This window comes from Choloepus didactylus, chromosome 16 (assembly GCF_015220235.1).
Source record: "Choloepus didactylus isolate mChoDid1 chromosome 16, mChoDid1.pri, whole genome shotgun sequence".
Lineage (NCBI taxonomy): Eukaryota > Metazoa > Chordata > Mammalia > Pilosa > Megalonychidae > Choloepus > Choloepus didactylus.
In genome coordinates this window covers 29,510,300-29,527,216 of record NC_051322.1, presented here as the reverse complement: position 1 = coordinate 29,527,216, position 16,917 = coordinate 29,510,300, and the positions used below count along the sequence as shown (strand labels likewise).

The 16,917-nt window shown below is 37.2% G+C and overlaps 1 protein-coding gene across 3 annotated transcripts in view; it reads left to right on the top strand.

Annotated features, from left to right (window-relative positions):
- Nucleotides 1-646: 646 nt before the first annotated feature.
- The window catches only part of SMAD4 (SMAD family member 4), a 67,855-nt gene continuing 51,584 nt past the window's right edge, over nt 647-16,917 (top strand). For all 3 annotated transcript variants that reach the window (XR_005212171.1, XM_037805650.1, XM_037805651.1), the window contains exon 1: nt 647-1,049. The gene's annotated coding sequence lies outside the window, so the exon portion shown is untranslated. The remainder of the gene's footprint in view (nt 1,050-16,917) is intronic.

Below are 16,917 nucleotides of genomic sequence, written 5' to 3'. Positions count from 1 at the left end.
CACAACTCCTGGCAAGACTCTCAAATGCGATTCCTTGATTAATGTTATGTGCGTGTCCTTAACCCAAGGGTGTGTCTCAGGAATTTAAATATCTTTGGATCTCGTGATCCAAGGCGAGAAGGAAGGTGCGGTCACCGTCAGTCTCTTCCTAAAGTAAATCACTATGACCACTTTTTCCCCTGAGCTGGCATTTGGATTTTAAAGTCTAATTTTTGTATCCATATGGGTCCTAAAAAACCAAAACAAAACACACAAACAAAACAAAACAAAACCTTCACTGACTGCTATTCATAAACACCTATTAGAATTAGTCGCCAACTATTAAGCCGATTCTGTAGGAGTGCAGCCCCTTCTTCCCGGTTGCTTGGGTACTTTTTGGAAAGGGATGCCAACTTCTTTCATGACCACCCTCTCCAGGCAGCCTTTCCTCCTACGATGGTGGAGAAGCGCTCTCCACCGGGACCCATACCCAGGCCGGGACTCCCAGCGGTCTGTCGACCGCGCTGCACCGTAGGCGCCTGCGCAGAGCGATCCTCCCCGTCACACGGGGCAGGAGGCGGGGGCAGCGGGGAGAAAAGAAAGCTGAGGGGGAAAAGGGCCAAACCCTGAAATTACCCGGATGTGGTCTCAGCGCGCGCATGCTCAGTGTCCGTTCGACAAGTTGGCAGCAACAACACGGCCCTGGTCGTCGTCGCCGCTGCGGTAACGGAGCGGCTTGGGTGGAGGAGCCCACGTTCGTGCCTGCCAGCTCTCCTCGGAAGGCTCTTCTCGCCCTCCCCTCGGTTTCCCGGCCGTCCGGAGGGCGGGAGTGGGTGAGGGGAGCTGGGAGCCCTGCGATAGAGGCCCCCAGCCGCGGGGCGGCCCGGGAGCTCGAGCCAGCCCGGCCCGCGCGGGCAGCGGTGCGGTGTGGAGAAGGGGGCGACCTGGCCGGGACGCCTGGAGGCGGGGGTTGAGGAGTGGTCTGTACCGCCGGGGTAGCTACGAGCCCCGAGCTTCCGCGGAGGAGCAGCGGTGGAGAGCGGACTTCCCTCGCCACCACCCGAGCCCAGGTAACCGCGCCATGTCCCCTCCCCTTCCCCCGGCCAGGCCCGCGCGCCCCGCCCGCGGCTTCTCCGCCCCGCGGCGGTCTCCCGGCGGCAGTGGCTGCGCGGAGCGCGCGGGAGGTTGTCGGGTCCGCTGGGAGAGCGAGCGCGGCCGCCTGAGGAGCTCGGTCGGGTTGGCGGCTCCTCCTGGGTCGGGCTGGGCGCGGTGCCTCCAGTCCCTCGAGCGCCCGCCGGAGTCGGTCCTCCGGTCCCGTACTCTCCTCGCAGTTTGGACGGGAATCAAGTTAAACTCGGATGGGGAGGACTCCTGCTGCGGCCGCTCTTCCTCTTTGTTGTTCTTGAGTAGTTTCACTGTGTGCCCCGGCAGAGCGCGTTGGGTAGGTTGGAGTGTGGACGGGGAGGAACCTTCTCTCGAAATAAAAGTTGTAGATAGCTTTTATTTTTTGTCAAGCATATTTTATTTTTCTCCTCACTCCTTTCTCTTCCGTATTGTGTCATTCTAGTTTACGTTTCTAGTTTTGCTTTGTTTACTTTTTGAGTACTGTGGGTGATGGCAGTATGCAGGAAACATTTTTAGCACCTCATTGAATCGCCACCCCCTCTCTCGCACCCAATAAAAAATGTTTCCCAAAAGTTGTAAATAGTTTTTCTTTGTTTTTTGTTAAGCACACTTTAATTTTCTCCTCACCCCTTTCTCGTCCTTATTGTGTCATTCTGGTTCACGTTTCTGGCTTTGCTTTGTTTACTTTTTGCGTACTGTGGGTGATAGCAGTATGCAGGAAACATTTTTAGCACCCAGTTGAACCGCCATTCCCTCTCCCGCCCCCAATAAAAAATGTTTCCGATAAAAGACATAGTTTATCTTATTGCTAGGACTAAGTGTACTGAGGGTGACATTGGTGTAGCGTGGAGGGCTTTGACTTCATCACAGGCCCCAAACTGCTGTTCTGAGTTTCCAAGCTAGAATTTTGAAAGAAACTGATGTATTTAGTTAATTTGAAGGCTTCTTTGCGAATATAGAGAGATTTTTAAAAAATCCTGTTGAAAATTGGTAGCTTTTTTCCCTCTAAAAACCCTAGTAAACTTTTTTTTTAAATAATATGAAAACATTTATCTTTACCGTATTTTCGAATTAGTTTCTTAATTCTTTTAGGTTTTGCACTATAGTTTAAGCTGAAATTGCCAGTTATTTAGTGATTATAATACAAGATATGGGTAATCATAGCCTGTATTGACTCTAAAGGCATGTGGTGTTGGCTGATTTTTGTCAACCTTTGACTTTTTTGAGAGTTAGCATCCTTTTAGTCTCAGCAGCTTGAATATTCAGTTAAGAAGTAGTTTCAGTATTTTTTGCAGACAGAATCCATTTAGAGTCTTAATAGGAAAGGCAGAAATGCATACTTTTATAAAGTAATTAAATTTAGAACATTGCATTTGAGTAAATTACCTTTGCCATACCGGGACTAAATATATTTTAGTTGAAATATAGCATATGAAGTTCTAAAGTGTAATTTTTTTTTTTTTACTAATGATTTATTTTCTCTATATTGAAAAGTTCTTTTATGATTAGTACATGGCATTCTAAGTTGTAACTGATGGACATAATTAACATTTTAAAATATGGTTTCTCATTAATGTTTCTTCCATAATGTGTCATGATTTTATTTCCTTAAATGGGTTTGTTACAGAACAAATGTTACAGAGGGAGGTCAAGCATTTATGACTTGAAGCAACTAGAAGTGGCTTTTTTGTTGCTTTCTAGGTTTTTGGGTGAATTTGCTTTCAAGAGATACTGCATTTTAATTTTTTATTTTTGAATTGGGAATGTCTAAATAGAAACTTGGTTTAGCTAAGTGATTTCAGTGTAAATTCTTGAACTTAGAGAAAAACTGCAAATCTGTTTCAGACTGAACGAAAATTTGTGCTGAGAGAGTCTGAATAAGTTTTATGTGGATCATTGACCTTTTATGATGGCTTTCCTCCTTCAAGCAAGTCTACTTATGTACTAAGAAGCAGCAGATCTCAAAATCTATGCTTTAGTTACTTAAGCTAGGTTGCTAGTTGAGCTAGTTCTCCATTTGAGTGTGAATTTTTTTCTCTGCATTCCCTTTCAGATTCCCCCCCCCCCCCCAAATTAAAGAGCAAGTATTAAACTAATTTATGCTAGCAGTTACATTTCAGCTCTTTGGCTCTGAAGCTACTTTTTCTCATTGAGCCAGTGCAGAGGTTAATTAACATCATTAGACACCATTGTCATTGGGTTGTGAATTGCCCAGGCCTCTACTAACACAGTTAACCCTACAGGATCTGCCTAGTCCATTAAATTTAAAATGCATGTTTAGTCTTGCGTAATATTTTGCCTGTATTGGTGATAACATGAATTATTTTTCTTGTGTTTAAACTTTATTTCAGTTCTATTTTGTCTCCCTCCTAGCTACCTTTTTTTCCCCGTTTCTCGTTCAGAAGACGATGGTTTTTTAAGCATCTTATATTACCCATTTCATTGCTCATTGTACAGCATGTTTGGGATTTCCTTCTTGTTCTAGTAGATTGTATAGTTAGGCAGAATTTTTTGTTTAAACAGTGGTAATAGGTGATTCTGAGGTGATGCATGTATAAAACTAACTTGACTAAATAGATTTCATGGTTTTCTGCACTAACTGAAAGTTAGAAACTGGGCTAGAATAATACACCATTTAATATAAATAAATATAATTATTAAATTTTAGACTTTTTGCTGAACAGTTTAAGACTTGATTGTTTTAAAAAGAGAAATTCAAGCAATTGACACATATGCTCAGATATTTGTTTTAGCCACTTTCAGTATGATGCTGTTCGTATCATCATATTTAAGCATGTGCTTGATAATGAGTCAGATTTAGATTTTTTGGATTGTTTTTCTCAGTGTAAAATGTGTAATGTTGGTGATGAGAAATTTGGCCAAATTCCATTTACTCCGGTACAAGGTATTTCAGGTTTTGTCACCTTGACACTATTACATGGTGTGATTCTTATAGAGGAAAGTTTGTTTTAGCTATGAGAGAATGAAAACCAGGGTAGTACTAAATATGTAAAACTAAAATGATAAGTGGTCAGATTCTTACAAGAATTTAAATCTTGATTACTTGCTACTGCAAATTAGATCAGGTAGATAGCTGAGAGACCATTAAAAGTGTCTGTTGATACATCTTAATTTAAAATTGGTGATAATTATAAATACCTTCCAGCTCAAGGACTATATTTCATTATTTAAATTTTAAATGAGATATTTTTGCATTTTTGGGAAACTTGCATCTGTGTGGGGTCATCATATTAATGGTTTTTTACTTAAGGTTTAGGGCAGTCGTTCTCAATCTTGGCTGATGACTGGATCCCACCCCGCAGAAAGTATAATTCAGTTAGCCTGGGGTTTAAGTACCCAGGTCAGAGCTCTGAGGTAGTTGAGCCATTAAGGTCCCCTAACTTTTTCTTTTGAACTGTTTCATGTGTTAGTTTTACATTTTTAGCACAGTGATATATACATGCTGCACAATATGATCATCTCTTATCTAACTTAATGGGTCTTTTGAAGGTACTGCTACATTTGTTTTGCTTCCAAGTTTGTAGGGCATTCTTTCTCTTTCTTCATTTCCAGTTCATTTGAACTGTCTAGTAGCAAGTTGTAGGAAGCTGTGTTTCCCATGGTGAGAAGTTGGTCTGTCATCACTATTCTAAATTGGAAGTTGGTTTTCTTTTAAAGTATTCTATAATGCTTACTTGTGCTCCTTTTAGGGACTAAGGATTTTGCCTAAATTAGCCTCTAAACTCCCAGTGGAATTTGGTTTTAGGAGGGTAATCTGCTTGGAAACCATAAAATGTTCCAGCCAGCAATTAACTGGTCAGTTCACTGGTTCCTGATAGGGCAGGTTGTCTTGATTTAGCTTTTGCTTTCTGGGGTTAATTTACATGCTGAGACAGTTGCTCAACAAGTTAAACTAGTTAGCAGTTCTGTTAGATCTAATAGATCATGTAGGAGGAATGTTCAGTTCTCCATTTATATCATCTGAAGTGATTCCCAAATGCTGGTCTGCAGATACAGTTGATTCTTAGTAAGAGCTTGTTAAAACACATGCGCACACACACACACACACCCACCCACCCACACACACACACACACACACACACACCCACCCACACACACACACACACACACAAAATATTCTTTGCCACCCACCCTCCTCCCCAGCACACTAATTCAGAATGGGAATGGAGTGGGAGGAGGCATGGAAATCTGTTTTATTAAAAAAAAATACTTCTTGATTTTTAAAGGCTTTGGTTAATTTAGCTTTGTTGTCCTTATTGCTTCATTTGTTTTTAAAATAGTACAGGCTTTACTTTGTGATCGTTTGGGCACTGGAGTAATTCAGGATTTTACTTAAAATTTATCAAACTTGACTGTACATGTTTTAAATGCACTTCCTAGTTATGATTTAAAGTGTATTCCCGGGTATGAGCCTGGCCCTGGCATCGTGGGATTGAGAATGCCATCTTGACCAAAAGGGGAAAAGAAATGAAACAAAGCTTCAGTGGCTGAGAGATCTCAAATCGAGTTGAGAGGTCAATCTGGAGGTTATTCTTATGCATTATATAGGTATTCCTTTTTAGTTTGTAGTTTATTAGAATAACTACAAGGAAATACCTGAATCCGTTGAATGGTAATCCAGTAGACTTCATTCTTGATGATAATTGTATCACTATATAGCTTTTATTGTTGACCACGTGGTAGTGAAAATCTGGTGACTGACACTCCCTTTAACCAGTGTATGGGCAGATGAGTAAGAAAGTAATGATAAAAAATATGTAAATAATAGGGAGGGATAAGGGGTGTGGGATGTATGGGATGGTTTGGATATTCTTTTTTACTTTTTTAATTTTTTTTAAATTTTTTTTTATTTTGGAGTAATGAAAATGTTTGTAAATTGTGGCAATGAATGCACTACTATATGATGATACTGTGAGCCATTGATTGTATACTTTGGATAGATTATATGGTGTTTAAGTATATCTCAATAAACTTGCATTTAAAAAAATTAGTGTTAATGAGTCAACCCTGAAATTATTTTCCCCAGAAACCTTTTTCGTTTTAATTAAATATATGTAACTCCTATGTTTTTGATAGATTAAGCTTAAAAATAATTTATTTTTAATCAGGCATTTAATTTACTTCATCTTGAAGGTCAGAAAACTTTGCATTGAAAATTTCACATCAAAATGTTTGTGACTTTTTAGGTGACGTTCTAGTTTGCTAATGCTGCCAGAATGCAAAACACCAGAAATGGATTGGCTTTTATAAAAGGGGGTTTATTTGGTTACACAGGTACAGTCTTAAGGCCATAAAGTGTCCAAGGTAACACATCAGCAACTGGGTACCTTCAGTGGAGGATGGCCAGTGGTGTCCAGAAAACCTCTGTTAGCTGGGAAGGCACGTGGCTGGCGTCTGCTCCAAAATTCTGTTCATAATGGCTTTCTCCCAGGACGTTCCTCTCTAGGCTGCAGTTCCTCAAAAATGTCACTCTTAGTTGCACTTGGGGTATTTGTCCTCTCTTAGCTTCTCCGGAGCAAGAGTCTGCTTTCAACAACTGTCTTCAAAATGTCTCTCATCTGCAGCTCCTGTGCTTTCTTCAAAGTGTCTCTCTTGGCTGTAGCAGCTTGCTCCTTCTGTCAGCCCATTTATATGGCTCCACTGATCAAGGCCCATCCTGAATGGGTGGGGCCACACCTCCATGGAAATTATCTCATCAGAGTCATCACCCACAGCTGAGTGGGGCACATTCCATGGAAACACTCAAAGAATTACAATCTAATCAACACCGATAGGTCCACCCACACAAGATTACATCAAAGAAAATGATAGGTCCACCCACACAAGATTACATCAAAGAAAATGGCGTTTGGGGGACATAATACATTCAAACCGGCACAGGTGATAAATTCAACCTGAAAACTATAGAGAAATTTAAAGGGGATTTTTAAACTTTTAGTAATATCAAAGGAAATGAAATGATTACCAACATTATGTTTTGTTATGTTTTCATAAAAAGTTGATTTTTAAAAATTTCTATCATGCCACATCCTCCCAAATTACTGGCAAGTCAACAAATAAAGCAAGTTTCTTAGTCAAAAAAAAAAGGACTGTTACTGAATGTTTGTCTTTGTAGTAAGTTATGATTTCTGTGTTTTAATGTGAATGGATGTATGCAATATAGGTCTTCAAGTCATTTCTTCAAGTATTTCTAAATGTAAAACTCAATTAAGGATATATTTCCTTCGTATTCATTAATGAGTTCTAGAGCATTTGATATCAATCATAATAATTGAGTCATCTGTTGAACAGTTAGAAGTTAATACTTTATGGGGCAAGATAAGCCAGGAATTATTGTAATTAGATACACTAGCTGCATCTATGTCATAGATGTCCCCTACTTTTCTGTTTAAATGTTGAAATAAAGTGACTTGCTAATTGTAAAGAAAATGACACAATTTCTGTGTAATTAGTCTTTTAATCAGTTGCCTGTGTTCATGATATTATAATTTGTTTCACTGCTTTTTTTGGTAAATAATAAAGTACGTAGACTAAATTAGTGCTTTGTAACCTGGTAGCACCTGCTAGAGTTCTTTTTAAAGGTAGGGCCCCTTCCTTGATATCTATTAATAGGAATGGGCTAATCTACAGGGGCTTTTGATAACAGCCTTTTTTGAAAGAATAAGCTAAATGATTTGATAGTCTCCTCCATTTAAAGTTTTATGAAATCTGTTTTTCAGTTGTCAGTTCTTAAAATTCAACTTAGTTTCCAATCTTTTAAAACAGCGGCTCTCAAAGTATAGTCCACAGATTCCTGGTGATCACCAAGACCCTTTTCTTTTAGGGGATTTATGAGGTCAAAATTATTTTAATAAAACTGAGACATTATTTGCCCTTTAACCATGTTGACATTTGCACTGATGGTGAAGAAGCAGTGGTGAGTAAACTGTTGGCACCTTAGCGTGAATCAAGGCAGTGACACCAAACTGTGTGAGTTAACTGTTCTTCACAGCCAAACACTTGTGTTAAGCATTTGAGAAAATGTCAGTTTCACTTAATGTCCTTTGTAAAGCAGTAAAAAGTTTTAATTTTAAAAATCTGTTCTTGAGTGCATGTCTTTTTTATGTTCATTGCAATTAAATAGGAAGTGTACATAAAGCACATTGAAGTATAATGTTCATCTTTAGGAAAACCACTTGTGTGGTTGAACTAAGAGCTAAGCTAAATTAGCTGCTTTTTTAATGGAACACTATTTTTATTTTTACTTAAAAGAATGACTGATAGATAAACTATAGTTATTCAGAGTTGGGTGTTTGGCAGGCATTTTTTTTTTGAAAATGAATAAAGTGAGCCTGCAACTTCAAGGAAATCAACTGTTTTTTGCCAATGATAAAATCTGAGCTTTCAAGTGAAAATCAGATTTTTAGAAACATATCTCTGCCGCAGTAAGCTTGCCAGCTTCTAAATACTTAACAACTTTTCTGAGGAGATTGGTGGAAATATTAAGTAATGTGATATTTTAGTATATTTTATAAGGAAATGTTTCACTATTTGGAAGATCTACATAAACAGAGCGAAAGGTTCATTGATGTTTCAGATTGCACATTGCAACTAACCTTTAAGAATTGTCACTTGTTGAGTTTTGGTGTTGAATCAAGAAATATCACAACAGATTGAATGCAGAAGCAGCTATGAGACTCAGACTATCTTCTATTAAGCTAGACATTAAAGAAATTTGCAAAAATGTTAAACAGTGCTGTTACACTAAATTTTTTGCTTGTTTTGGGAAACAATTTTTCATAAAATGTATTGTTAACACATGGGTGTATTAATATTTTAAATGCATTAATAAAAATATTTGAAACTTTCTTAGCTTTAATATTTAATATGATAAATATCAATAGATATAACCCACATAAAAGTTATTTGGGATCCTCAATAATTAAGAGTGTAAGGGGGTCCTGAGACCAGAGAGTTTGACAACTGCTATTTTAAAGAAACTAGTTCTCTGTATTATTGACTACATTATTGATTGATTCTATTGTTTATGTGGTTTATATTATATCACAGCTGTTTCTGAGAATGTTATTAGTTTAATTTTTGTCCAATTATTAATTAGGAAACGCTTAGCAGTCAAACTTGAGTGAAAAGGGGAGTTTCTTGGTTTGGTCTAGAGATAAAGTTGGCCTCAGACTGCTGGATCTTTGGTCTCAATTTGTATCATCAAGGCTATCTTGTTCCTTTCTCTTATTTTACATCTTAGGTATGCTCCAGGTTAACCACTCCCAGCTTCAAGTTCAGCAGAAAGAGAACTTTTTTTCTCTGCTCTTCCAAGAAGTCCTTACATTGGCCTGGCTTGGGTTCTCTCCCATGTCTTAACCTGTGTGACCAGGGGTGACTCTGATCAATCAGGCTGGGAATTGCCCATCCACTCAGATAGGGAGAGTCTCTGGAAAATCAGCATTACCCTAGTTTATGCTGGCAGACAAAACATGTCAACTCTAGTACTTTGTGGATTCTTTTTTAAATAAGCCTAATTTATTAATTCAGAAAATGTTAATTTTTAACTAAGATTATTTTAAGTGAAGCTGGTATACCAATATGTGAAATACATTCAAATCTAAGACCCATGGGTAAACAAGAAGTATACCTACAAATTTGTCCTTTGTGGTGCATCTTAAAAGTCAGCTCAAAAATATTTTTTGTTTCTTTGATTGTATTACTCTCTCACATTTCCGTAATCATTTATACCTGTGCTTTGTGGTCTTGAAAATTCCTCTCTAACTGCCCTCAGTTTGACAAAGTTCAACTCTCAGAGGTTTCTCCATTTAGAATTTTGGCTATACCATGTGCTGCAGGCAGTTGAAGTAAGCCTGGACATCTTTTTTTCTTGCTTGCAAACTTGTGCTGAGTATCTCTTCCTAGTGATATTTCATCAGCCCTGCCTTTTTTCCTCCTCGTTAAACTTATGAGAGTATTTGAGAACTTATTTTTATTGATCATGATCAAAACGTCTTTATAACTTCAAGAAAATATGTTTGACATATATAATGCAGTGAATAATTCAAAAGTAAGCAAACATCTTCAAAATAAAAAGTCAACATTCATTACCTAAAATTTATGAACTTACATGGAGAGCCTCTCAGGCCAGCCATCAGCTTGTTTAATTTTCAAGAGTATCTTAATTAGCTTGGTTATCTGACTTTGTAGTCCATAGATTTGCTATTGTCATCAACATCAGTTTATAGGTTGTGATTAGTAGCAGGACAAAACACACAATAGGACACAAGAACAAATAGGATACAAATAGGAAACAATAGGATACAAGCACAAAGAGTATCTTTCACTTCTCTGCCTCTTTTCCTGACTTTCCTACCTCTGTATCATCCCTATCACCTTGAGGTGGTTGGTTCTGTTACCTTGACTTCACCTAATACCTTTTTCTGTTAGTGACCTTCAAATAGCTCTAACTTCTCTCATAAGCTCTTCAAACTCAGTATATCTAAATTTGAATTTGTTACTTACCCTCATTTAATTTTTATTCTTCATTATTTAGTTTAGCTTAACTAAATGGAATGGAAGTGGACAGTTTTTTTGAATATCCCTTTCTTTTTCAGCCCTCATATCCAGTTGGTTAAGAAGGCCAGTCTGTTCTATCTAAAAATATCTCATTGGCTCCCTCCTTTGTTTCCATTGCCCATTCCCCTGATTTAGGCCCATATTATTTTTCTGATCATTGTCTTCTAACTGGCTTCTATTTATCTCTAAAGCTATCGTCCATGTTCTTACTGCTGTTTTTTTTCTAATACAAATCAAATGCTGCTATTCCTCCCCTCTTTCCTACCATGAACGTACTCTAGATAAAACATCTGCACTCTTTTGCTTCTCTGCTTTTTTCTAGGATTTTCCTTCAGCCTGGCAAATTCTTAACTACATGTGGTACTATTTCCCCAATATTCTTACGACTCTCCACTGGCACATGGTAGTATTGTACTTCCCTGTCTCTCCCATTCTTTTGAAATTAGGCGTGGCTGACAGTGGCTCAACCTTGGCAGTATTGATGTTTTAGGATCGATAATTCTTTGTTGTGGAGGGCTGTCCTGTGCATCACAGGATGTTTAACAGCATCTCTGTCTGGCCTCTACCCTCTAGATGCCCAGTAGTATTCTCTCCCGCCCCACATTGTGACAGTCTGAAGTGTTCCCTACAGGACAAAATTAATCCCAGGCTTGAGAACCACTGGAATGGCCATATAACTTTGGCCAATCAAATGTGAGCAGAAGTGATAGTCAGCCTTTAAGAGAGTGCATGAATTGCCCTCTCCCTTACTTTGCCATTTAAGGGCATATGTAGAGAATAGTGCTTTTATCATTCTAATCTCTGAAACATGACAGTTAGCGGTGCCCCCAGTTGATCTGCAGTGGACATGTAGCGTAAGGAGAAAATAAATCTTTGTTTTAAGCTAGTGAGCATTTTGAGTTTGTCATCACAACATAGCCTATCCTATCTTGTATGATACATCATGTCAGGGCTTAGTTTATCTGTGGATTTTCCATGCTCCTTCATTTACAGTTACAGGTCACGTTAATATCTACCTCTTTTAGTGTTTCTTACTTAGCATAATAATATGTCTGGGTCTTTTAGATCAGTGGTTCTCAATGGAGTAAGTATGGCTCCTTGAGGGTGTTGTGGAAACTTGTGGGAAGAGGTTTAGAGGGTAGGGCCCAGGAATGCTATTCTGCAATGTGATGTACAATGAAGAATTATCTTACATCCCACAAGACTTCAAATGCCACAGAAATTCATGTAGGAGGATAACCTATAATTAGCCTAGAACCTAACTCCTTAATATATACTCAATTTTCCAGGAATTCACTTTCTCTGTCAATTGAAGTTGTTTTGTTTGGAACTTTATCAAGAGTTCACCGTTTCGAAAAATCTTTGTCACCAACTGCAATGCCATTGTGATACTTGAGTAGTCAATACAACACACCTTTCTTAGAAGATCTGAATTTTTAGATGTCATATTTATGGTGGTTCTACATATAATGCAAGCATCTAACTTTTTTATTTGGTATGCTGAGCTTTTACATATAGAAATACACAATTTATTTTCTGTTACTCTTTTTCTCCTTTATGTTACAATTAGGACATTGTTAAATTTTTGAAAATATTTGTACCCAGGTTAGATTTTTATTTTGGAATAATTTAAGGGGTGATAGAAATTTTGTTATAAAAATGGGCTGTTGGTCTGGATAAAATTGAGAACCACTTTCAGATTATGTGCTACTTGTCTGTATCTAGTGCTTTGCATGTGGTAGATACAGTGTTTGCCGACTTGGTCAGTTTCTGGTTCTCATTGCTTTTATGTACATTGTTGCATTTGGTAACTGTAGTTAAGTCTGTAAAGTTGACAAGGCAGATACTGTTTCCATTTTATGGATAAGAGAATTGAAAGAGCTGTTAACTTTCCCAATCATGCTGCTAGAGCTTCAATTAGAATGTAAAATTTTATGAATACCGGCCTAGCACCCTTAACTACTATATTTCCATATCACTCTTTAGTGTAGGATTAAATCTGTATATTCCTGCTGGTGTTATTTTTTATACAGGGAACTTTTGATTATGTTTCAAGCACTTTTGGTCATAGGAATAGAACAAATCAAAAATAAAAATGTGAAAAAGCAGAGTTTAAGAATCAAGGTTGTTTTCATTAATGTTCAGTTAACCTTTGAGATACCATTGGGGCCACAAAAATAGCTTAAACTTTAGAAATAACATCTAATGGTAAGATTGTGGTTACCCCCAAACCCTTTAATTACATTATGATTTCTATAAATCTTTTGGAATGCAATATTGGAAAATGAATTCAACAACAAAAATATTTGCATTTCTCAAGATTTATGTAAGGAAATTCCACAGCATAAAAGAGCTAATAGTCAGAAGTGAAAGCAGGGATTTGAACAGATACCTGTATACTGAATGTTCATAGCAGCATTATTCAAAATATCGAAAAGGTGGAAACAACCCAAGTCTATCAACAGATAAATGGATAAACAAAAGGTGGTATATCCGTACAATGGAATGTTACTCAGCCATAAACAGGAATGAAATTCTGATATATTCTACCAAATGGATGAGCCTTGCAAACATTATGTTAAGTGAAATAAACCAGATGTGGAATAACAACTATTGTATGTTGCTACTTATGCAAAACATCTAGAACAAGCAAGTTCGTAGACACAGAAAATAGAGTAGAATTTACCAGGGTCTGGGGGAGAGGAGAAAGGGGAGTTAATGCTCAGTGGGTACAGAGTTTCTGTTTGTGGTGATGAAAAAATTTTGGAAAATGGATGCTGGTGATGGTAGCACAACATTGTAAATATAATTAATGCCACTGAATTTTACACTTAAAAATGGTTAAAATGGCAAATTTTATGTTATATATAAGTTGCCACAATAAAAAATAATTTAATTCTTAAAGTATAATCAGTTTACAAACACTTGCCTAGTATATGCCAGGAACTGTGCGTGATGTGGAAATTTCTGAGATGAGAGAGCATTGCTGTTTTTTTGAACTTTCAAATTTATGGCAAGAGAGTGTGAGACACATACATAATCAAATAACTATAATATAATGTGTTTAGTTATTCCAGGGGTATGTTTTAAATTTGGGAGAGTGAGTCAAAAAACACACCAGGGAACACACAGGAAACATACCAAGGAAGTAATTCTCTTCCAGAATTGAGGGGAGAGGAGACAGTGTGTTAGGGAAAACTCGTGGAGAAATTGAGACATTTAAGCTGCACTTAGAGGAATTGCAAGGATTTTGCCATGTGGGTAAGATGGGACTGGATGGTTTAGGCAAAAAGAGAAAGTGTGGGCATGAATCTGAAAGCACAGGCAGAAATTTGTTCATTTGACAACCTGGAATACTAACATGTCCTAGGGATTGGGCATATGATAATGAATAAGACTTGTACACCCTTGTCTCTGAGAGTTTTCACTCTAGAAATTAAAATTGTGAGATTGGCATTCAGAGAATTCAAACTAGTAGTTCTCTTGGGCCACATTTCGGTTCAAGATGTTCTTACTCTCTGGTCTTCCTAGTGATTTCTCTCTCTCTCTCTCTCTCTCTCTCTCTCTCTCTGCTTTCCCCATGAATAAGTTGCTAATATTTAAAAATGAGATTTCACATACAAATGGACATTTTGTAGCTTCTCTTTAAATTGAAGATCTGGCAACAGCCAGCTAGCATTCTCAAATGCCAGTAATAAACTGGAAGAGAATAGTGGCTGCCTGCTTTTGATGGGCATGTACTTATTTTTCTTTACCTCTGGCATACTGTATTCATTTATATAATTTGCTTGGCTCTTTTTTTTTTAAACGCATTTTCTGTTGTGAACTTTAACATATGTACATAACAGTGATAACTTTTAAAATACAATTTAACAAGTAGAGAGCAAATTTCAAAACATTTTATGGGTTGCAGTTCCACAATTTCATTTACTTCCATTATTGTAAAATACATACAGAAAGATGTTAACTTTCAAGATACAGCTCAAAAAGAAGTTACATAGGTAATTTCAAAAAATGTTATGGGTTACAGTTCCACAGTTGTACAATTTCAGTTATTTCCTTATTGTGAAATATAGGATACATACAGAAAGGTGCTAGCCTTTCAAAGCACAATTCAGCAAATAGCTATAGAACAAATTTCAAAGAATGTTATAGGTTACTGTTCCATCATTTCAGTTATTTCCTTCTAGCTATTCTGATACCCTAGCATCAACATATGTATATATATTTATAAAGTTTAAGTATTCTTAATCCTTTATTATAACCTATCTTTTCCTCTTGTTTAATCACTTTCTTGATCTTTAGGGGTTTCTAGGCAGTGCCCACCCTAACTTGTTCATATTGAAAGGGGGTGTCAACACTAGGGGAAGGGAGCTGCAACTAATTGTTGTTCTTAAAGAGGCTGTTGCCTCTGGGTTTTGGGACCTGTCTGGCATAGGAATGCTCTGGTGGGTTTAAGTTTCTGAGAGATAAAACTTAGTGAGGGAATCTTTTATAGAATCTCAAATAGGGACCTAAGTATTAGGGTAGAACTACTAGCTAGAGCTTGCATGAAAGAAACCTCCAGGATTGCCTCTCGAGTCTATTTGAGATCTCTTAGCCACTGTAACCTTACTTTGTTACCTTTCTTTTCCCCCTTTTAGTCAAGTGGGAATTTTCAATCCCTCCACGCCAGGGCCAGGGTCATTCCTGGGAGTTGTGTCCCATGTCGCCAGGGAGATTCATTCCTCTGGGAGTCATGTCCCATGTGGGAGGGGAGGTTATTGAATTTATTTGCTGAGTTGGGCTTAGAGAGAGAAAGGCCACATCTGAGAAACAAAAGAGGTTGCTCTGGAGGTGACTCTTAGGCATAAATATAGGAAGGTTTATGCCTCCCATTTACAACCCTAAGTTCCATAAGAGCACGTACATGTTGAATGGATTTTCCATTTATCATTTTCTGTTATTTTTATTTCTTTTGAAAATAATTTACCCTGTTGCTTTTACAGGTAAAAACCTTTTGAGGAATTCAGCAGCCTCTTTTTTATAACAGCTTTATTAAAATATAATTCATATACCATAAAATTGACCCTTTTAAAGCATATAAAATGCAGCCATCACCACTATCAATTGTAGGACATTTTCATCACCCCCAAAAGAAACCTGAATGCCTCTTAACAGCATCCCCATTCTCTCTTTTCCCTAGCCTCTAGAAACCACTACTAATCTTCCTGTTTCTATAGATTTGCCTATTCTGGACATTTCATGTAAATGGACTCATATAATATGTAATCTTTTGTGACTAGCTTTTTTCACTTAGCATAATGTTTTCAAAGTTCAGCTAGTCGTCGTATCAATATGTATTCCTTTTTATGTCTGAATAATATTTCATTGTATGAATATTCCCATTTTATTTATACATTGGTGAGTTGGACTTTTTGGCTGTTTCTAGTTTTGACTTTTATAAATAATGCTGCCTATAAAATAAACTGCTATTGGACATAGGTTTTCAGTTCTTTTAGGTATTTATCTAAGTGTGGATTTGCTGGGTCATATGGTAACTACTCTGTATTTAACATTTTGAGGAACTCTCAGACCGTTTTCCACACAGCTGCGCCATTTTGCAATCCCCTCAGCAATGTATGAGGGTTCCACTTTCCCCACATACTCGCCAATACTTGTTACTGGTTTTTTTTTTTTTTTTTTTTTTAGTTCTCCTATTAGGTTGAAGTATTAAATTGTGAATTTTGAATTACGTTTCCCTAATTACTAATGATAATCACCATCTTTTCATATGCTTATTGGCTATTCTTCTTTGGAGAAATGTCTGTTAAAATCCTTTGTCCAGTTTTAAATTGGGTTATTTATCTTATTGTTAATCTCAGGTCTCTTAACAAAGATGGTGTTGTTAACCAGTAAACAGCTTTTGGTACTTAGTGATGTTGAGTTTTTTATATGTATTATTAGTGATAGGTTTTTAGGTTTAACAACTAGTTGTTGGTAAAGTAAGTTTTTAAAAAGGCTAGTCTTCCTAAGTAAACCTTTAAAAAAATGTTATTTAGATTTTACCTTAGTGTGACTATAGCAGTCAACAAGATTTGATTGAGTATGCCTCTGCAATAATGAGAAGGCCTAACTTTAAACTTTTTGAAATAGCAAAAACAGCAGCATCTTAATTAAGTCATTTTAAACTCCAAGCACCAAATTTTAATGATGTTCATTAAGTCTTTGATTCAATTAGAGCAATTCATTTTT